This window comes from Pristiophorus japonicus, chromosome 6 (assembly GCF_044704955.1).
Source record: "Pristiophorus japonicus isolate sPriJap1 chromosome 6, sPriJap1.hap1, whole genome shotgun sequence".
Classification (NCBI taxonomy): domain Eukaryota; kingdom Metazoa; phylum Chordata; class Chondrichthyes; family Pristiophoridae; genus Pristiophorus; species Pristiophorus japonicus.
The window spans coordinates 37,153,305-37,172,668 of record NC_091982.1 but is presented as its reverse complement, the minus strand read 5'-3'; the positions used below and the strand labels follow the sequence as shown (position 1 = coordinate 37,172,668).

Here is a 19,364-nt window from a genome sequence, read left to right as displayed (position 1 = left end):
CTGTGCTGCTGGTGACCATGCTCGCGTGGTTTAAATCCCAGTTTCTCGTCGCCAATGATATGTCCTTACTATACAGTATAAATGCACACGAGGCCCATACTTGAGAGAAGATTACTACCAAGACCTCAAGTGATGAAGGTGGGTGGAGCTTCCCCTTTTATATCTGAAAGTCCAGGTTAGGAGTGTCTCCCACAAGTTCACCCCCTTGTGGTCAATGTTCTCAAGGTGTACAACTTAGGTCAGCTTATACATGGGTTACAATGATCGTTGAATACATGACAGTCCCTCTTCCAGAGAGTTTAATTCCACCTTGTTCCAGTGTCTTCAAGCCATGACATTGGATTTGGGCTGCATTCACACTGTAACTGCTACATCTTCGTGGCACCAATGCTGCTATGCTATACTGCAGCAACTCGCCAAGGCTTCTTCGACAGCACCTCCAACCCTGTGACCTCTACCACCTAGAAGGATAAGGGCAGCAGGTCAATGGGAACACCTGCAAGTTCCCCTCCAAGTTACACACTATCCTGACTTGGAACTATATTGCCGTTCCTTCATCGTCGCTGGGTCTAAATTCTGGAACTCCCTAACAGCACTGTGGGAGTGCATTCACCATCATCTTCTCATGGGATGGGCACTAAATAATGGCCTTGCCAGCGACAGCCACATTACATGAATGAATTGAAATAAGTGCAATTTTCGATGTTAATCAACATGATGTTCGATTTGGCAATTTTCACCAATTTTCTATATGGATGCGGATGCTATGAAGCTAAACTAACAAGCCTTAGTTTCTTATACTTACACTTTTCATATGATTCAGTAATATGTTTCAGTAATATGTTGATTGGCTGCAATATGGGCAGGATAGTTTTGGAGACAGACGCCTGCTTTGCACAGAACACAATTACTACATCACAGCAAAAAAATCATAATGCAAAATTCTGCAGGTGCTGGGTCTGAGGAACATTTCCTCTCTCAATAGATGCTGTCTGAGCTCCTGAGTGTTTCCAGCATTTTATGTTTTTAATTCCAACAAGATCATGCATTGTATATACAGGAAGATGTGCAAGTTAAACATGCATTTGACAGAAAAAAGGCCAAGGGGAGTTAAATTAAAATCCAAACAGTAGCAACCAGGGGACTCCTGAGGCGACTAATGGAACATTAAACTGATAACAAATAACTATTAACATAAAAGTGAGTGTGGCAGGAGCTGTGGCAAAAAGGCGCAGCTTATTACCAACCCATCCCAGCTTTGCTCCACAAGCTTCTTATCGATTTATCAATAAGCAAACAGTTTGTTGTTGCGGACTAGTTTATCACAAGGCTTTAAGACAAGAAGAACAAGAACATGACCTGCCCATTCGGACCGCTGGAGGTTTGAGGAGAAATTATGATATAAAGTACGAGGGTTGATGAAACTGTTTAACTTCTACGTTGCCCGGAGTGTGCGGGCGTGTTGCCAGCAGACGGGCCGTCTCCGGCGTGCGGCAATGAGGCTAACATTGTGGAACGGCCACCGCAATATAGCAACAAACAGAATGTGGAATTCCAGGCGGGACAGTGAGAGTGTAGAGATTGGCGTAGCGGAAGGCTAGCACATCGGCTCGTTGGTCTAGGGGTATGATTCTCGCTTAGGGTGCGAGAGGTCCCGGGTTCAAATCCCGGACGAGCCCTGTTTTTTTTTTAATTCTAAAATATATTGTACAAGTTAGACACAGCGAAAATAATTACTTCGCGGTCGGTGGCTTTTAATTTAAAAACTCGCCCGGGACTTGAACCCGGCACCTCTCGGACGCAAGCACGAGAATCATACCAACGAGCCAACCCGCAGGAGGAATGCAGGTGTGAGGATAACGCCATTGAAATGTCAGCAGAAGATTATTATGGCAAGTGTTTGATCGGAAGAAGCACACTTTATATGGTGAATGATTATAAAAAGGACATCGCAGCATTTGCAACGCTTGCTGTCCAGGTCTGCAAATGAAGGCTGGCCACCTCCTGCATTTTGTACTGCCTGCAATTTTGCATTTTGCATGAATTCCAGGGCAGCTCAGCAAAATCATCCTGTTTGATGATAAGCTTGTTTCCCAATGAACACTCGCACTATGCACACCTCATGATGCAGATTGTATCAAACAGTTTCCCAAATTACAAAAATTACACGTCAAAACACTTTGGGACATTCAAATAGTCGCGAAAGGCGCTATAGAAATGCAATGCTTTCAACAGCCCCACTTGATGGCAGAACTGTGAATGATGCAGCGCTGCTGTCGCCATAGAAACCAAGACACTCGTGGGGGAAAGGTGGTCGCTGCAACACCGCACTTGGATATTCGGGGTTAACACTGCTGGGGAATCCGCCCTGCAACATCAGCAGGGTGCTTTGCCAGGCTAAAGTTACTGAGGCGCTGCAGAGTCCCAGGGATAGGGATGTCTATGGGACCAGTGGTGCTGTGTCCTACACCAGCAACCAGACTGCTGCTTGCCAAAGTAACCTTCCTACTACTGGACTAAGGTGGAAGGGATTCAGTCACAATCCCAAATTCAGTACTTTTATAAACTTAAGTTCATTGACACACATTGGGGAAGCAATTCGTATTCTTTAACGTGTCAGTTCACTCAATTAGGGGAGGAAAAACACTTTACTTTTCTGAGGGGAGGTCAATTAATCTTCTCCTGCCAACATCAGGAGCTGGAAGTCAATCCAACATTTTCCTGAAGTTTTCTTAGCAAACTATGTGGAATCAGTGAATGGAGATCAGGGAATGGAACATGCATATCAAAGTATCAGTATAGTAACATAATGACACTAAAAATCAAATGATGCACGATTTGAAGTATCACATCGGCTCGTTGGTCTAGGGGTATGATTTTCGCTTAGGGTGCGAGAGGTCCCGGGTTCAAATCCCGGACGAGCCCTGTTTTTACTTACTCAACCAGAATGTTTCCATCCCAACAAGAACGCTGGAACTCATTCTGGGGAATTAAATGGGGCAATTGGAGCTTGTTTCAGTGGGAGAGCATTTGGAAAACAGTAATAACAAATCATTATTAGTAATGGAAAGGACACAGAATAGTCAAACATGAAAATACTCAACTGGAGGAGGGCTAATATCAGTTGTAGTAAATATAATGAGGTGAATAGCAGCAAACTTCAGGAGGATATCGACTGGTGAAATGGGTAGACACGTAGCAGATGAAATGTAATGCAGAGAAGTGTGAAGTAATGCATTTTAGAAGGAAGAATGAGACATGGCTATATAAACTAAGTGTTACAATTTTAAAGGGGGTGCAGGAACAGAGAGGCATACAGAAGTTTACGTACAGACATTTTTGAAGAACATAAGAAATCGGAACAGGAGTAGGCCATTTGACCTCTCGAGCATGCTCCGCCATTTAATAAGATCATGGTTGATCTGATCATGGACTCAGCTCCACTTCCCTGCCCACTTCCTATAACAACTTTATTCCCTTATCGCTCAAAAATCTGTCTATCTCCGCCTTAAATATATTCAATGACCAGCCTCCACAGCTCTCTGGGGCAGAGAATTCCACAGATTTACAACCCTCTGAGAGAAGAAATTCCTCCTCATCTCAGTTTTAAATGGGTGGCCCCTTATTCTGAGACTATGCACCCTAGTTTTAGTTTCCCCAATGAGTGGAAATATCCTCTCTGCATCCATCTTGCTGAGCCCCCTCATTATCTTATATGTTTCGATAAGATCACCTTTCATCCTTCTGAATTTCAATGACTATAGGCCCAAGCTGCTCAACCTATCCTCTTGCCAATCCCCTAATCGGAAAAAACCTAGTGAACCTTCTCTGAACTGCCTCCAATGGAAGTATATCCCTCCTTAAATATGGAGACCAAAACTGTATGCAGTACTCAAGGTATGGCCTCACCAATACCATGTACAGTTGTAGCAGGACCTTTCTACTTTTATACTCTATCCCACTTGCAATAAAGGCCACCATTCCATTTGCCTTCCTGATTACTTGCTGTACCTGCATACTAACTTTTTGTGTTTCATGCACAAGGACCTCTAGGTCCCTCTGTACTGCAGTACTTTGCAATTTTTCTCCATTTAAATTATAATTTGCTTTTCTATTTTTTCTGCTAAAGTGGATAACCTCACATTTTCCCACATTATACTCCATCTGCCAATTTTTTGCCCACTCACTTAACCTGTCTTTATCCCTTTGCAGATTTTTTGTGTCTTCCTCATAATTTGCTTTCCCAATCATTTTTGTATCATCAGCAAACTTGGCTACATTACACTCAGTCCCTTCATCCAAGTCATTAATATAGATAGTAAATAGTTGAGGCCCCAGCACCGATCCCTGTGGCACCCCACTAGTTACTGTTTGCCAACCAGAAAATGACCCATTTATCCCGACTCTCTGTTTTCTGGTAGTTAGCCAATCCTCTATCCATGCTAATGTATTACCCCCAACCCCGTGAACTTTTATCTTGTGCAGTAACCTTTTATGTGGCACCTTATCGAATGCCTTCTTGAAATCTAAATACACCATATCCACTGGTTCCCCCTTATCCACCCTGCTCGTTACATCCTCAAAGAACTCCAGCAAGTTTGTCAAACACGATTTCCCTTTCATAAAACCATGCTGACTCTGCTTGATTGATTTATGCTTTTCCAAATGTCTTACTACTGCTTCCTTAATCATGGACTGCAGCATTTTCGCAATGACAGATATTAGGCTAACTAGTCTATAGTTTCCTGCTTTCTGTTTGCAAGTTAAGAAGCATACTGGATTTTTGGTAATGTTCCCTCTAAGCCCGCGCAGTAATCTGCAAGGTACCGAGCAAGCTACTCACAAGCTTTTCCATTGGAAATACTGCGCATGCGCAGAAATTTAAAGACCACACATTGACGAGGCCAACATCCCCAGCATCGAAGCACTGACCACACTTCATCAGCTCCGCTGGGCAGGCCACATTGTCTGCATGCCAGGCACGAGACTCCCAAAGCAAGCGCTCTACTCGGAACTACTTCATGGCAAACGAGCCAAAGGTGGGCAGCGGGAATGTTACAAGGACACCCTCAAAGCCTCCCTGATAAAGTGTAACATCCCCACTGACACTGGGAGTCCCTGGCCAAAGACCACCCTAAGTGGAGGATGTGCATCCGGGAGGGCGCTGAACACCTCAAACCTCATCGCCGAGAGCATGCAGAAATCAAGCACAGGCAGCGGAAAGAGCGTGCAGCAAACCTGTCCCACCCACCCCTTCCTTCAACGACTATCTGTCCCACCTGTGACAGGGACTGTGGTTCTCCTATTGGATTGTTCAGCCACCTAAGAACTCATGTTAAGAGTGGAAGCAAGTCTTCCTCGATTCCGAGGGATGATGATGCTGAAACAGGCTGCCCACAACAAAGTACAACTTTGATCCTGGGCTTTATAAATAGAGGCATAGAGCACTGTGCTAAGCCTTTATAAATTATTGGTTAGGCCTCAGCTGGCGTATTGTGTCCAATTCTGGGCACCACACTTTCGGAAGGATATCAAGGCCTTGAGAAGGGTGCAGAGGGCATCTACTGGAATAATAATAGGAGTGAAGGACGTTGAGAGATTAGATAAACTGGGATTGTTCTGCTTAGAGAAGGGAAGATTTATTCAGAAACATGAAGGGTTTTGAAAGAATGAATAAGGAGAAACTGTTTCCACTGGCAGAAGGGTCGGTAACCAACGGACAGATTTAAGGTAATTGGCAAGTGAACCAGAGGTGAGATGAAGAGAATTTTTTAACATGGCATGTTGTTATGATGTGGAATGCTCTGCCTGTAGGGATGCTGGAAGCAGATTCAATAATAACTTTCAAAAGGGAATTGGATATATACGTGAATACGTGATGGGAAAAAAATTGCAGGGCTATGGGGAAAGTGCAGGGGAGTGGAACTAATTGGAGAGCCGGCACAGGCATGATGGGCCAAATGGCCTCCTTCTGTGCTGAAAGTTTCCATATATACGCTGATGACACCCAGCTCTGATTCACCAGCACCTCTGTTCTCTGTTCCAAAAGTATACGGGATCCTTGGTTTTATAATTAAATTAATAGAGTATGAAAGCAGGGAAGTTATGCTAAGCCTTTATAAAACATTGGTTAGGCCTCAGCTGGAGTATTGTGTCTAATTCTGGGTATTCCGGGCCGGCCTCTCACGTTCTACCCACCGTAAACTTGAGGCGATCCAAAACTCTGCAGTCCATGTCCTAACTTGCACCAAGACCCATCAGCCCCCCCACCCGGCCGCCCCCTCCCTGTGCTCGCTGACCTACATTGGCTCTCGGTTAAGCAATGTCTCAATTTTAAAATTCTCATCCTTGTTTTCAAATCTCTCCATGGTCTCGCCCCTCCCTATCTTTGTAATCTCCTCCAGCCCCACAACCCTCCGAGATGTCTGCACTCCTCTAATTCTTCCCTCTTGAGCATTCCCAATTTTAATCGCTCAACCATTGGTGGCTGTGCCTTCAGCTGCAAAGGCCCTAAGCTCTGGAATGCGATCCCTAAACCACTCTGCCTCTCTATCTATCTTTCCTCCTTTAAGATGCTCCTTAAAACATATCTGGCCTAATAGCTCTTTATGTGTCTCATGTCAAATTTTGTTTTATAATGCTCCTGTGAAATGCCTTGTGGTGTAAAAGAAGCTATTTAAATCCAAGTTGTAAGCTCCTTCTTTTCTGTTGCTTCCACCCTTCCTCCGATCTTCAAAATGGCGTCCGTAGTGCCCATTTCCTTCTGTTAAGTCCAGTAAATGCAACTATTTCTTAGCGATCTATTGGGCCTTGCATCAGCCCAGCGAAGTGCATGTTAGGTGCCGAAACTTGGGATGGGCCTTGTGTGGGCGATCATTTCGGTGATGTGAGTGGAAACTTGGGCACCTGTTTTTCCGGCGATGTTTTGGACCTAGTTTCCACTGTTTCATCAAAATGGGCGATAGAGGTCCGTTTTGGGCGATACTTGGGCCTTAGATGGGCAATGTGAAGTGGAAAGTCTAGCCCATGACTATGATCATATCTTCACCTAAAAACATAAATGGCTCACTGAGTCAAAAATACCAGGGTACAAAAAACTGTACTGTTGAACAGTGTCTGACTGAACCTTCTGCTTTCAGTTCAATTCTATTGCCCTAAGTGGAAGAAGAGCATCCGGGAGGGCGTTGAGCACCTCGAGTCTCGTTGCCGAGAGCATGCAGAAAGCAAGCGCAGGCAGCGGAAGGAGCGTGCGGCAAACTAGGCTCCCCACCCACCCCTTCCGTCAACCACTGTCTGTCCCACCTGTGATAGAGACTGTAATTCCTGTATTGGACTGTTCAGTCACCTGAGAACTCACTTTTAGAGAGGAAGCAAGTCTTCCTTAATTTCGAGGGACTGCCTATGGTGATGATGATTGGGGAAGAAAGAATTCGCATTTATATAGCACTTTTCACGACTTCAGGACAGCCAATTAAGCATTTTTGAAGTGTAGTTACTGTTGTAATGTAGGAAATATGGCGGAAAATTTGCGCACAGCAAAATCCACCAGGAAATGTTATTTGCTTACAGCCCGGATGTTTGCTGCCCCAACAAAAAACAATAAATCTTTATGATCTCCACTCTGATTTTCTATCATATTCCACCCATCTATAATCAATGATCCTTCTCAGTCATTCCAATGTACACTGAAAAATTTCAACGGTGAGATTTTCCTACAAACATTTCATGACTGATTTTGAATCCTGCTTCACTCATGAAAACCAAGCCAATGTAAGATCCATGCAGAGCAAGGACAAATGAGTAAAACTGGGGGCCCCTTGTCTTGAGTTCTTAGAGGGTGTTACTGGGGTACAACTACTGGAAGAGAATGAGTTGGGCAGAACTTTAATTCTTCAAGCTCTATTCCTTTTCTCTATCATATTCCTTTGGCCCATCCAGTGTCTCGATTCATGACGAGAGTGAGCATTTTTGCACTATGAACATATATACAGATTGTAACTCGTCGTTAACTTTTGTAGTTGATCAATTCATGGTTTACGGTGACAATGCTGATCGATAGTAACAGGGACTATGATGTTGAAAAAAAAACCTGGCCCTGAAATTGCATGGGATTTCCATCGGTCTCCCACTGTAAATTTGGCGGGAGACCAGCGGAACGCTCAAGACAACAGGAAGAGCTTGGTTATGTTGGATCTCTGCTGTTTCTGCTCCTGGCCCTCGATGATGGCCTGGTATAATAGTGGTGGCCAGTACACTAAGAAAGATGAGACCGTCCACAAGAGCACATGTGGTCCCCAATAGTGGGGTCCATGCCTGTCAAATTTCCAGCAGGGATAACTGGGTAGTAATTGGAATTCTAGCTGAATACTCCCCTCCTTAGCCGAGGGAGGAGGAAGTCATGTATAGCACCTCAGTTCCTGCTCCAGCTGAGAACCGAACAGGACAGGAATCACACCTGGGATCTTCTCATATGTATAGTTTACTGCCACAGCAAGTGGTGGATTTACCTTCAGAGAGCTATTCAGGACCCATAAGAATCTGAGTTTGTATTTCTCTGTGTACTTTGTACTGTCACAATGACAATGCTTTTACAATCGATAGGAAGCAGTCATTGTTATTTTTATACTGACACTTGTTTAGTTTGAATTCTGGGAGACGGGTGACCAAGAGAAGCTCCCCTCATTTACACTATCGAATCAGACTCCTTATATAGCCAAATCATAGAAAGAAGAAAGAAAGACTTGCATTTATATAGCGCCTTTCACAGCCACTGGATGTCTCAAAGGGCTTTACAGCCAATGAAGTACTTTTGAAATGTAATCACTGTTGTAATAGATCCACGAAAACTGGCAAAAATTGAAAAAAACTTGATATCTGATAGGAAAACCTCTCAACACATTGTCACATATTTTCTTTATCTTTATTTTTTCAATATTACTGTGGTCATTGTTTTAGTGAACTTTCCTCTTGTGTCCCTTACCAGCTCCAAACATGCAGGCAGCCCCGCGCAGTGTTCCTTCTCCCTCCATTGTACTGTATTGTAATAAAGACACACGACTTGAAGTCACTCTTTCACAGCAGCTCAAAACCATGAAATCCCCTACCTTGCTTGGTCTTCCATTCCTTTTGAAATCTATAGGCTTTCAAAAAGAACATAGTAACAGGAGTAGGCCATTCAGCACCTCGAGCCTGTTCTGCCATTCAATTAGATCACAGCTGATCTGTATAACTCCATTTAACCGTCTTGGTTTTGTATCCTTTAATATCCTCACCTAACAAAAAGCTCAAGATTGCTGTCAACTAATCACCATTTCTTGATTTTTTTTTCCTTCTATTCTTTCCAACCTAGGTGGCATTCTGCACATACGCCTTAACCATTCACTAGATTTGTCAATTTAAAAAAAAGCCAACCATTTCTGTGGTAGCCTCCTCTACATCAGAGTAATTGAAAAGTTAGTAGCCAGTCGGCAGCATGGCATGCAGAGGTTATGAGTTATCACCTCCTTGACAAAGCACAATACTATTTCCCTCCATTTCTGTACTCCCAGCCTCCTTCATGATTGGATCCCTATTGGCCAACAACTTTGGTTATGAAGAGCCTCTCTTTGAGTGCCAAAACTGGGCCCTGTCACTTTGACAGGAGTAACATTAATAACAAGATTATGATAAAGTGTAAACTCAGACCATGTTTCAACTACTCCGGTTGTTTTTTAATGATGCAGAGGCCCACACACTTCCACTGTGCAACTGAAACCTGTCCCAAGTAATATAGTACTCTCATTAAGGTCATGAGTCAATCTAAGTCCTGGGTATTTACACAGAATCTGACATCACCGACAGAGTGAGGGCAATTACTTTGACTGAAAATTATTATTATTTTTTTCAGAGGATGTTTTATAGGAGCTAAATGGCAGAAACTGGCCAGACTCAGACATTTGTAATGAAAGGAATGACTGGAATGTTAACCTTCAACATTTTCAATCAGTGGGCTCCATTTCTTCAGCAACTTTGTAATCTTTTTTAAAAATTAACCAAAAATATAGGTTACTATTATAATTTTGCCTTCAACTGTCTGGGCCCGAAGCTCTGGAAATTCTTTCCTAAACCTCTCTGCCTCACCGTCTGCTCCTCCTTTAAGACCCTCCTTAATCACCCCTCCTAATGCGCTCAATTTTCCCCAAAGCATTTTTTTGGCGTACTTGAAGAGTTACACCCGATTTTTTGTGGCCCAAGTACGCCAAAAAAAAAGTGTTATAAGTTTCCCCTTAGGATCCCTTCATTTTGGCGTGGCCTAACCTGAGGGGGATGCAGCCTTGATCTGCGCCAAAAAGATCGGGCTGCCATGGTAACCAGGGACACAATGCGAGCTGAGGCTGCAAAGTGAAGCATACAGCCAGCTCCCAACAATTAAAAGAATTGAAAAACACATATAGCAATTTACCTCCAACCCTGCTGGAAGGGCTTGCCGGTCCGGTCCCACTCTCGGTCCCCACCGGTTCGATTCTCCTGCCGGTGCGTTCTCCCGCCCCCTAGCCCTGGCCGAGTGGCCTCCCAGTCCGCAAGCTCGCCCCTAGCCCAGGCCGAGTGGTCTCCTCCCTCCTGGTCCCTGCACCTAACTACACCTGAAAGGCTTCCACCAGCCTCTTTCCCTCCCCCCACCTCTCTCTTCCTCCCCCATCTCTCTCTCTCCCTCTCTCTTGCCTCTCATGCTACTGCTGTCCGGGCATCTGCTGCACTTACCTGCGCCGATTTCTTTAACTCTCCCCAAGGGTTTTCTCGAGTGGCCACATACGCTGGCCTAAGTAGAAATGGAGTAACTATTAGCTGGCCAAAGTTGCCTAACTGGCCAGAATTGGCGTAGGTGGCTGGTAACGCCCCTTTTGAGAAAAACAAACGTTCCTAAAAAAAAACGTAACTAACTGAGTTACGCTGGTGCAACTTGATTGGGGAAACTGGGGATTTTTAAGTTAGGTCAGAAAAAGCAGCCTAATCCAAAAAAATCGGCGCAAATACTGGGGAAAATTGAGCCCAATATGTGGCTTGGTTTCAATTTTGTGAAGTGCCTTGGGAGGTGTTCCTATGTTCAAGGTGCTATATAAATGCAAGTTGTTGTTGTTGTGAAGCTGCAGATGCATGATGGGATAGCTCAAGTACTGTAAGGCCTGGTTGCAGAAGGGCAGTGCAGGCAATGTCAAATATGTCAGGTTACATAGAAACATAGAAACATAAAAAATAGGTGCAGGAGTAGGCCATTCAGCCCTTCGAGCCTGCACCACCATTCAATAAGATCATGGCTGATCATTCACCTCAGTACCCCTTTCCTGTTTTCTCTCCATACCCCTTGATCCCTTTAGCCATAAGGGCCATATCCAACTCCCTCTTGACTATATCTAATGAACTAGCATCAACAACTCTCTGCAGAAGAGAATTCCACAGGTTAACAACTCTCTGAGTAATGAAGTTTCTCCTCATCTCTGTCCTAAATGACTTACCCCTTATCCTTAGATTTTGTCTCCTTGTTCTGGACTTCCCCAACATCGGGAACATTCTTCCTGCATCTAACCTGTCCAGTCCCGTCAGAATTTTATATGTTTCTATGAGATCCCCTCTCATTCCTTCTAAACTCCAGTGAATACAGGCCCAGTCGATCCAGTCTCTCCTCATATGTCAGTCGTGCCATCCCTGGAATCAGTCTGGTGAACCTTCGCTGCATTCCCTCAATAGCAGGAATAGCAAGAATAGCAAGAGTAGTTAGTAAAATACTTTTTGTTTAAAAGAATTACTGCAAGTTAGAGCAAATTTTTTTAACGCCAATCATTTAGGCAAAGGCCAGATATAAAATAACTGAAGTTTAACTGATTTATTTTCCCTCCAGTATCTTTCCCTAAATGTGGTTCTCTCAGGGGTACAGATGCACAGAAGCACTCCAGAACCTCACTTAAGTGGACATTGTGCAAGTGTGAGTTTTGATAATGAGAATTGCTAGATTATTCAAATGTGTGGGACACCAGACTGAAGCTGAATCCCATCTCCGTTGAATATCCACAGACCTGAACTTTCCAGCAAAGAATCTATCAGTAGACAATGATCAGGAGCGGAAACCATACCTGATTAGCTCTGGCCTGGAACACTAAAATCAGTTGCAGTGTTCCCCACTGGGTGAGATTGGTAAACGAAGTGTAGACCAAAGGCTTAAATGTGTAGACTTCCATGTCTCTGTGTGTCATCTCACCGTACACTAAATGGTATTTAGCTATTTTTTTAAAAAGCCAAAGAGAACGCCACATGTTTCCTAAATTCACTCCAACTAAGCTGCAGTGCTTGCTGTCACTGTGCTTATAAATTGTAAGTGAGAAAACAGATATCGCAAGAACGTTTTAACTTTTAGCTTGTTTCTTTATCCTGTTTCAAAGACATTTTCAAGAGACTGTAGTTTTATTCAGCTGGTACCTGGGTGTAACTTGTTCTCTTTAGTGAAATATTAGCATGCAGTTTTGGATGAAGCCATGCATATTTCCATGACAATAAAGGTTCAGGCTGATTTGACAGCTGTGTCTTGCACAGACCAAACCAATGGTGATCAATATCAATTATGTCATGCTCTCCTCTCAATCGGGCTTTGATGTATTGTGTTTTCAGCTGGCTAATGTCTCACGTCCCTCTTCATGCGTGTGAAGAAACATTAAACATTATTGCACATAAAACTGGACGAAAGACTATCGATCCATTTCTGACTGTCTGTGCGAGTGAGCGACTCACACAGCAGATTGAGGAATCACCTTGAGAACAGTCGTTAGCACAGACGTTTGAGGTTGCTTAGCAGGGTTGGAGGCAGCCATGACCAAAAATATATTAGGAGGCCTGTTGCCCCATCTCTCCCCGGTGACTTGCTAAGTAGAAATGCTGACCAGTGTCAAACTGAACCCAATAGACCAGGAAGGCATCAGCTCAAGCCTCACTGCCTGCTGAGTGATTCTCCAGTCTGTGTCCCTCACTCGCACAAACACAGAAAGGGAAAAAGGAATAGGTGGAGAAGGCAGTATACATTTTTGAGGGGGGGAGATGGGATTTGAGGACCAAATCCTGCTATACATTGGGCAGCCAAATGAAATGTAAACTTAAAATATAAATAGAAAATGCTGAAAATACTCAGCAGCAATGTTCGATGTCATTTTGTTTTGGTGGTGCGCAGCCCCTTTAAGTAACGATGCAGCCCATTCAAATTTTTGCGCATGCACGGTTATTCCATTTGAAGAGCCGGCTGCGTGGGAGCGACCACAACTAAAGGAACATTGCTCAGCAGGTCACGCAGCATCTGCGGAGAGAGAAACAAAGTTAACGTTTCAGGTCGATTACTTTTCATCAGAACTGGAAAAAGTTAGAGATGTAACAGGTTTTAACCAAGTACAGAGGCAGGGAAAGAAGGGAGGGGAGGAAAGAACAAAAAGGAAGGTCTGTGATAGAAGGGTGGAAGGCAGGAGAGATTCAAAGATAAAAGTGAGGATGGTGGAAGAAAAAAGGGGGTGCTAATGGGACAAGTAAAGAAACACGAGATGGGGTGTAAACGTAAATGGCAATTGCAGAATAATTAGCGAAAAAATGGGAGCCGTGGTTATGATCTGAAATTGTTGAGCTTAATATTGAGTCCGAAAGACTGTAAAATGCCTAATCGAAAGATGAGGTGCTGTTCCTTGTGCTCCTGTGGAGCTTCATTAGTACAGTGCAGGAGGCCAAGAACAGAAGCTCAGGGTCACGCTTGTGGACTGAACGGATGTGTTCCACAAGGCTATCATCCAATCAACGTTTGGTCTCCCCAATGTAGAGGAAACCGCATCATGAGCAGCGAATATAGTATACTAAATTGAAAGAGTTACACTGTTTCACCTGGAACAAGTGTTTGAGGCCCTGGATGGTGGGAAAGGAGGAGATAAAAGGGCAGGTGTTTCATTTCCTGTGCCTGCACAGGAAGGTGCCGTGGGAAGGAAGGGGTGTTCAGGGTGATAGAGGAGTAGACCAAGGTGTCGCGGAGGGAACGGTCCCTTCGGAATGCTGAAACAGGAGGGGAGGGGAAGATGTGTTAAGTGGTTGCATCATGCGTTAGTGGTGGAAATGGCGAAGGCTGATCCGTTGAATGTGGAGGCTGGTGGGTGGAAGGTGAGGATGAGGGGTTCTGGGAGGGAGGGGAAGGGGTGAGAGCAGAAGTGTAGGAAACGGGACGGACATGGTCGAGGGCCCTGTCATCCACGGTGGAGGGGAATCTTTGGCTGAGGGAAAAGGAAGACATATTGGAAGCACTGGTCTGAATAAAGTGGAGAGTCTATGGATGTTATTTATATGGACTTCCAGAAGGCACTTGATAAAGTCCCTCATAAGAGACTGTTAACTAATGTAGAAGCCCATGGAATTGATGGCAAATTATTGACCTGGTTAAGAAATTGGCTGAGCGGTAGGTGGCAGAGAGTAGGGATAATTGGCATGTACTCTAATTGGCAGGATGTGACTAGTGGTGTCCCACAGGGATCTGTGTTGGGGCCTCAGCTATTCACAATATTTATTCATGACTTAGATGATGCCATAGAAAGTCATATATCCAAATTTGCCTTGACACAAAGATAGGCAGCATTATGGGCAGTGTAGATGGAACCATAAAATTACAAAGGGATATTGACAGATTAAGTGAATTAGCAAAACTGTGGCAAATGGATTTCAGTGTAGGCAAATGTGAGATCATCCACTTTGGACCTAAAAAGGATAGAACAAGTTGCTTTCTAAATGCTGAAAAGCTAAAAACAGTGGAGGTCCAAAGGGACTTGGGGGTTCAGGTACATAGATCAAAATGAACAGGTACAGAAAATAATCAAAACGGCTAATGGAATGCTGGCTTTTGTATCTGGAGGACTAGAATACAAGGGGGTAGAAGTTATGCTGCAGCTATACAAAGCCCTGGTTAGCCCACATCTAGAGTACTGAGAGCAGTTCTGAGCACCACATCTTAGGAAGGATATATTGTCCTTGGAGGGAGTGCAGTGTAGGTTTACCAGAATGCTACCTGGGCCTCAAGTGTTAAATTACAAGGAGAGATTACACAAAGTAGGGTTATATTCCCTAGAATTTAGAAGGTTAAAGGATGATCTGACCAAAGTTTTCAAGTTATTAAGGGGAACAGATAGAGTAGACAGAGAGAAACTATTTCCGCTGTTTGGGGGGTCCAGGACTAAGAGGGCGCAGTCTAAAAATTAGAGCCAGACCTTTCAAGAGTGAAATCAGGAAACACTTCCACACACAAAGGGTGGTAGCAGTTTGGGCCTTGCTTCCTCAAAGGGCAATTGATGCTAGATCAATTTTATTTTTTAAATTTGAGATTAATAGGTTTTTGTTAACCAATGGTATTAAGCGATATGGGACAAAGGCAGATATATGGAGTTAGATTGCAGATCAGCCATGATCTCACTGAATGACAGAACAGGCTTGAGGGGCTCAATGGCCTACTCCTGTTCCTATGTTCCTAAGAAAGGTGGCATCATCAGAACAGATGCGACAAAGACAGAGAAACTGGGAGAATGGAATAGAGTCCTTACAGGAAGCGAGGTGAGAGAAAGTGTAGTCAAGGAGTCGGTGGGCTTATACTATATATTCCTCTGCTTTACCACTGATGCTCCTGCCTATACTCCAAATGGCGACCTGGGTCTTGATGACGTCACCCAGTCTCCCACCTCGAAGACGTCGCTCATTTGTGTCAGCTTGTGCTGGAAGCTGCGGTGGTATACTCCAGCTCTTTTTATAGCCCCGACCCGTGGAGATGTTCTCTTGCAGGTCGGGGTGGCCCATGTGACGGACTTGCAACGAGTGATCAGGGCGAAGGAGTGATGAGGGATCGTGGCTGTGATTTGGTGGGTGATTGTGACGAAGATTCGGCGAATGTTTGGTGCGGAGGTGCGGCGGGAGATCGTGGTGGCGGTGCAGCGAGTGTTTTTGTGGTGGAGGAGCGGTGAGGGATCGTAGTGGAGGTGCGGCGAATGTCTGTGGCGGAGGAGCAGTGAGAGATTGTGGCGGAGGTGCAGTGAATGAGGGTACGGGGCCCAGAAGAGCCGAGGGCCCAGGGGCAGCACGGGCCAACCCACACTGTGATATGTGTGTGCACTAGGTCCGTGCAGCAGAGCAGGTCTCCAGTTATCCTGGTTAACCCTTGCCACTGGATAAAAGCCCAGCTTTGTCAAGCCCGTGTGGTGGCTGGTGTGCAACGGTCACCACACATTAAAAAAACCCATGCACAGGCATCTTCCACCCCTTCAATTGGAGTTCAGGACTGTTCAATTGGAGTAGAACATCGGATCCTTCGTTGAAACATCTCTGGACTCATGTGGAAGTAAGTCATCCTCGTTCGATGACTATATATTGGGTGACAGTCTTGACTGGCAGATGATATTAAAATGGTTGATGGTGGATAGGCAATGGCAGACATTTAAAGATCACATGGATGAACTTCAACAATTCTACATCCCTGTCTGGCATAAAAATAAAACAGGGAAGGTGGTTCAACTGTGGCTAACAAGGGAAATTAGGGATAGTGTTAAATCCAAGGAAGAGGCATATAAATTGGCCAGAAAAAGCAACAAACCTGAGGACTGGGAGAAATTTAGAATTTAGCAGAGGAGGACAAAGGGTTTAATTAGAAGGGGGAAAATAGAGTATGAGAGTAAGCTTGCAGAGAACATAAAAACTGACTGCAAAAGCTTCTATAGGTAAGTGAAGAGAAAACGATTAGAGAAGATAAATGTAGATCCCTTGCAGTCAGAATCAGAAGAATTTATAATGGGGAACAAAGAAATGGCAGATCAATTGAACAAATATTTTGGTTCTGTCTTCACTGAGGAAGGCATAAATAACCTTCCAGAAATACTAGGGGACCGAGGGTCTAGCGAGAAGGAGGAACTGAAGGAAATCCTTATTAGTTAGGAAATTGTGTTAGGGAAATTGATGGGATTGAAGGACGATAAATCCCCAGGGACTGATAGTCTGCATCCCACAATACTTAAGGAAGTGGCCCTAGAAATAGTGAATGCATTGGTGGTCATTTTCCAACATTCTGTAGACTCTGGATCAGTTCCTATGGACTGGAGGGTAGCTAATGTAACACCACTTTTTAAAAAAGGAGAGAAAGAGAAAACAGGGAATTATAGACCGGTTAGCCTGACATCAATAGTGGGGAAAATGTTGGAATCAATTATTAAAGATGAAATAGCAGCGCATTTGGAAAGCAGTGACAGGATCGGTCCAAGTCAGCATGGATTTATGAAGGGGAAATCATGCTTGACAAATCTTCTAGAATTTTTTGAGGATGTAATGAGTAGAGTGGACAAGGGAGAACCAGTGGATGTGGTGTATTTGGACTTTCAAAAGGCTTTTGACAAGGTCCCACACAAGAGATTGGTGTGCAAAATTAAAGCACATGGTATTGGGGGTAATGTATTGACGTGGATAGATGGTTGGCAGGCAGGAAGCAGAGAGTGCGAATAAACAGGTCTTTTTCAGAATGGCAGGCAGTGACTAATGGGGCACTGCAAGGTTCAGTGCTGGGACCCCAGATATTTACAATATACATTAATGATTTGGACGAAGGAGTTGAATGTAATATCTCCAAGTTTGCAGATGACACTAAGCTGGGTGGTAGTGTGAGCTGTGAGGTGGATGCTAAGAGGCTGCAGGGTGACTTGGACAGGTTAGGTGAGTGGGCAAATGCATGGCAGATGCTGTATAATGTAGATAAATGTGAAGTTATTCACTTTGGTGGCAAAAATAGGGAGGCAGACTATTATCTGAATGTGATAGATTAGGAAAAGGGGAGGTGCAACGAGACCTGGTTGTCATGGTACATCAGTCATTGAAAGTTGGCATGCAGGTACAGCAGGCAGTGAAGAAGGCAAATGGCATGTTGGTCTTCATAGCGAGAGGATTTGAGTATAGGAGCAGGGAGGTCTTATTGCAGTTGTACAGGGCCTTGGTGAGGCCACACCTTGAATATTGTGTTCAGTTTTGGTCTCCTAATCTGAGGAAGGACATTCTTGCTATTGAGGGAGTGCAGCAAAAGTTCACCAGACTGATTCCCGAGATGGCAGGACTGACATATGATGAAAGACTGGATTGACTAGGCTTATATTCACTGGAATTTAGAAGAATGAGAGGGGATCTCATAGAAACATATAAAATTCTGACGAGATTGGACAGGTTAGATGCAGGAAGAATGTTCCCGATGTTGGGGAAGTTCAGAACCAGGGTTCACAGTCTAAGGATAAGGGGTAAGCCATTTAGGACCGAGATGAGGAGAAACTTCTTCACTCAGAGAATTGTGAACCTGTGGAATTCTCTACCACAGAAAGTTGTTGAGGCCAGTTCATTAGATATATTCAAAAGGGAGTTAGATGTGGCCCTTACGGCTAAAGGGATCAAAGGGTGTGGAGAGAATGCCGGAATGGGGCACGGAAATTGCATGATCAGCCATGATCATATTGAATGATGGTGCAGGCTCGAAAGACTGAATGGCCTACTCCTGCACCTATTTTCTATGTTTCTATGTTTCTATCCCCAGAAAAAGAGATAGATACTGCCTGACCTGCTGACTGAGTATTTCCAGCATTTTCTGCTTTTATTTCAGATTTCCAACATCTGCAGTATTTTGCTTTTGCATAAATGCAAACTTAGATGGATTCAATATAATCTGTGCACTATATTTAGGACATCTGTTTATGTATTTGCATATATTAACAAATAGAACATTAAGCCAAGAGTTTTTTTTAGAGGTTGAGTAACTGCAAGTTCAGACCAACTTGTTTAGTTTTCCAGAGGATGTCACATTTAACAAATTATCATGTGAGTGCAACATCCTTTTGCAATACTTTACACAGTATAAACATTGTGTTGCATTCTCACACTCCTTTTTTTCTGGCCTTTGCCATTAGTCATCTAACAATGACCAATAATCACATTACAAATGTGTCAGAATATATCAATAACCTAGTCATTGAAGGTGAGAATAGACTCATGTATCACTTACTTCAAAGGAGTCTATGTTATGTCTAGAATGCTCCCCAATGAGATGCGTCATGTTTACACCTACAGCTAGAGTGAAGCTGATATATGAATCATCACACGGAGCAGTCCAATTCACGAAGACATCCACAGAGACTTACCACTTAACCAAAACTCCATGGACAATGCCCAGCATTCACACATAATTAAGTGTTCCTTCAAATAATCAACAACTTACATTAATTTCGAACCTTTATGTAAAGTATAAGAACATAAGAAATAGGAACAGGAGTAGACCATATGGCCCCTCGAGCCTGGCTGATCCGATCATGGACTCA

At 43.9% G+C, this 19,364-nt stretch overlaps 2 non-coding genes across 2 annotated transcripts; both read left to right on the top strand.

Annotated features, from left to right (window-relative positions):
* The first annotated feature begins 1,607 nt into the window (after window positions 1-1,607).
* Window positions 1,608-1,679, top strand: trnap-agg (transfer RNA proline (anticodon AGG)). The gene has a single exon. It is a non-coding gene; the product is annotated as a tRNA-Pro (tRNA).
* A 1,174-nt stretch (window positions 1,680-2,853) lies between these two features.
* trnap-agg (transfer RNA proline (anticodon AGG)) lies at window positions 2,854-2,925 on the top strand. Its single transcript has one exon. It is a non-coding gene; the product is annotated as a tRNA-Pro (tRNA).
* The last annotated feature ends 16,439 nt before the right edge of the window (window positions 2,926-19,364 follow it).